Source organism: Schistocerca nitens, chromosome 1 (assembly GCF_023898315.1).
Source record: "Schistocerca nitens isolate TAMUIC-IGC-003100 chromosome 1, iqSchNite1.1, whole genome shotgun sequence".
Classification (NCBI taxonomy): Eukaryota; Metazoa; Arthropoda; class Insecta; order Orthoptera; family Acrididae; genus Schistocerca; species Schistocerca nitens.
The window spans coordinates 1,064,700,687-1,064,704,639 of NC_064614.1; the positions used below are offsets into that span (position 1 = coordinate 1,064,700,687).

The following is a 3,953-nucleotide window of genomic DNA, read 5'->3' on the forward strand; positions in this document are numbered from 1 at the left end:
TGCACTAAAATTTACAACAAATATTCTATTTCCAGAATGAGATTTTCACTCTGCAGCGGAGTGTGCGCTGATATGAAACTTCCTGGCAGATTAAAACTGTGTGCCCGACCGAGACTCTAACTCATTCTGGAAACATCCCCCAGGCTGTGGATAAGCCATGTCTCCGCAATATCCTTTCTTTCGGGAGTGCTAGTTCTGCAAGGTTCGCAGGAGAGCTTCTGTAAAGTTTGGAAGGTAGGAGACGAGGTACTGGGAGAAGTAAAGCTGTGAGTACCGGGCGTGAGTCGTGCTTCGATAGCTCAGTTGGTAGAGCACTTGCCCGCGAAAGGCAAAGGTCCCGAGTTCGAGTCTCGGTCGGGCACACAGTTTTAATCTGCCAGGAAGTTTCAAATATTCTATTACCTAATGATTCAATAAGGTGTCATGCTGTCATCGTTCAATGTGTTTTGTGTGGAGGAAATGATGGTCTGATGCCTATCTGAAAATACTGATAAATTAAATTTACTGTACCTTTTAAACAAATGAAGTTAGAGAGTCGATATTTACAACATTTGTCATTTTAATGATGCGCTTCTATTTGAAACGTCGATCTTTAAGATGGACTAAGGCGTTCAGAATTTAGCATTCAGGTCATTGTTACAAAACCTGTGAATTTCACTTTAACAATAAATCCTACACTATTATAGATACGATCAATATTCAAGTTTTATTGGGATCACCATGAAAATTTATGGTGAATGGTAGATTGATGACTGGGTGTTGTGTGCTGTCCTTAGGTTAGTTAGGTTTAAGTAGTTCTAAGTTCTAGGGGACTGATGACCATAGATGTAAAGTCCCATAGAGCTCAGAGCCATTTGAACCATTTTTTTGAATGGCAGATTAAAATTACTGTGGCTTAATTCCCTGCGTTACTACAGAATTAGTTTCCATAAATGTTTCCCTTTATAGCCGATTTTAGGTGCACCATATTTAACACTACTACGTCTTCTCGGCCACAAACGTCTTTTACTGGGTTTCCCTATGATGTAGGTTCTCGTTTGTCTCACTCGCACACTACAGCGCTTAGGCCTCAATAGACAATAGACGCCTGTGAATTTCCCCATCTCTTGTTGAATCTGCGCCCTTTGTGACACACGGTCCTCGACGACAGGTTTCGTTTCACAATTCCGGTAGGCTGACTCTTTCGGCCATTTATTTGAATGAGAGCGCAATGCTCGTTGACTCACACTGTATGCCCAGAGCACAAATCCCCTCGTTCTGGCAGCTGCTTTCCTTGCATCCGAAGTTTGTCGAGCACTCTCTAAATTTACTGCCAACAATGGCTAACAGCATATATTTGTAATGGTTACAATCCTCCCTCCAGAGGCTTTGTAAAACTATTCCTCCAATCAATTGACTTACTGCCTACCTCAGTCTAAAAAGTGAGGCTCAGAACGTATTTCACAGGAGATCCATCTGTGTCTTCCATGCCGGCGCGCTTTCGGCACAGTGGGAAAGAAAAAGGAAAACAAGTCATCCTACTTCTATTTTCTTTGGCCTTTCAGGCCTCCAGCCACCCGATAGCAATTCATGCCTGGTGATGTTTTAGTACACTTTCTAAAGACGTCATCTGTGGCCGGAACCTATGCTTGTGCAAAGTAAGAAATGCTGGCAGCGTTTCTACGAAGTCTCTCACCTCAGCAGCGGACTGGGTCCACGTCACCCTGTGGGCGTGTGTTTCGGCCAGTAAGTTACTGCGGCAACATTGGAGGGCAGGGGCTGCGTTATAAGTGGCCGAGTCTCGGTATATTGTCCTCTGGCTCTGGAAGTCCCGTCTTCTGGCGGCAGTACGGCGGTGCGCGAGCCGGTGCACAATACCTCCGTCTTTCTGCCTCCAGCCCGGGCGCAGACTGTCCGGTCTGAAATAAAGCTGCCTCCTGAATTCCGCACTGCGGTCGATGTTCTCCCTCGAACACTCACAGTCTCTTGTCTGCCTCAGTACACCTTTACTACAGGATACAGTAAATAAAATCAGAATTAAAAAAGAACAGGGTGTCAGTAGTGTCGCTGCAATCATTGTCATAGCCTTCATTTAATTCCAAGAGCCACTATCGAGTCTGATTGTCATTAAAACGCTAATTCGCCCTATGACCTTTTGCGTGAATGATATGTGGCTAGCCACCTCTCACGCAAAGAACACGACAAGTGACATAACCCGATTTCCCACAAATTTCGCTCAATGTAAGGGGATTCAAAATACGTGAACACGTGTCTCGGATTATCTGTAGATGGTCAACCGTTTCTGCGAAAAAGACTGTCAAAATTTTCGAGGTAATTTATATGCCCTTCATCGTAGGATCACTTCGACAAAGGTGGTGACAGGCACAGAGGCTAGTGTCGCAGCTTCACACTTTTGCACCCTGTGTTCGAAACCCGACTGTTGTTTTTAGTTTTGTTTTTCATTTATCTACCCATATCTGTTGAAAATTAATACACGAATGTCTTGTTAGTCTACTAGTTGTCTGTCTGGTGAATGAATTTTAAGAAAAGCAATGAAAGAATGAGGAAATTATTTGAAATTGTTTTCGGTGGAATTTCTGCAGTGTATCTCGATTCATAATCAACTGCAAGCGCCAGTTTCCGGACAAATGATCGGCGAAATTGTAGCTAATGCATTAAATCTTCAGCAGTGGTCCGTTACGCTAAATCATTGCTAATACGTGAAATCTTCAGCAATGTTAATGTCGTTTCTTTGCCGAGTGACATTCATAGAAGAAATGACACTGTGGTAGACACGCCTTCGCGAGATGCTCATGGTATTTGGAATTTCTATACCGCTTTCCTACGATCTCTATCACCCAAGGGAATGCAATGGTGCGACCGCTACGGTCACCCAAGGGAATGCACTAAATCTTTCTGAGGAATAAATATACGAATAACATGTAACAATTGATGTAAGAATTGATATAAGAATGAAATATAAGAGTATGAGAATTTAAAAAACTTTAACCCTGAAAAGCCGGCCGAAGTGGCCGAGCGGTTCTAGGCGCTACAGTCCGGAACGGCGCGACCGCTACGGTCGCAGGTTCGAATCCTACCTCGGGCATGGATGTCTGTGATGTCTTTAGGTTAGGTAGGTTTAAGTAGTTCTAAGTTCTAGGGGACTGATGACATCAGAAGTTAAGTCCCATAGTGCTCAGAGCCATTTGAACCATTTTTTTAACCCTGAAAATACACACACACACACAGATTATACAGGGTGAAGAAAACTTCGCGCACTCGGACTTAGCAGCACGATTCCTCTCTTACTGGCAATGAAACAATGTCTGTTACAAAATATCTTCTTGTGCATGTTTCTGACAGTAAATGGACGATAAAGATTGGCAATCTGGCAACACTGTAATCATGTGTACGGTAACTGTTAAGACGTACCGTTAGTTGTGTGCAGTTGGTGCAGTGGGTAGCATGTTTAGCTGGAATGCAGGAAGTCGAGAGTTCGATCCTGGAGCGAGGATTATTTCTTTTTATTTGCTAAAAGTAATCTGCGTGGTACGGTATCTGGCATCTTAATCGTGCTATATCGATTACTTCTACAAAACATTTGCAGTAACGCACTACGAACACAGAAATGAAAATACAATCGTTTTCACTGGCCAGCTTTAAAAGAAACTTTTTGCATGTACTTAACGCGAATTATTTCACACCACTGCATTTGCTACATTCTAAACTTGTTTTGTGGTACCCTCCCGCAGTAGTTCCATAAATTAACACCAACTATTATTCTTGCCAAGTTCAGGTCCATCTGTCACCAGTAAGGCTCACAACGTGCTCTGAAAATAATTTCGATGGTACCATTGGGGGAGGACACACAAAAAACAAGTGTGAAATCTAGAAGATACAGTGGAGCGAAACAATTCGCGCCCACGACGTGCAAAAGGCTTCTTTAAAAGCTGACTAACGAAAAGGATTGTATT

At 43.1% G+C, this 3,953-nt stretch overlaps 1 non-coding gene across 1 annotated transcript; it reads left to right on the forward strand.

Moving 5' to 3' along the window:
* Nucleotides 1–287: 287 nt before the first annotated feature.
* Trnas-cga (transfer RNA serine (anticodon CGA)) lies at nucleotides 288–362 on the forward strand. The gene has a single exon. It is a non-coding gene; the product is annotated as a tRNA-Ser (tRNA).
* Nucleotides 363–3,953: the final 3,591 nt, after the last annotated feature.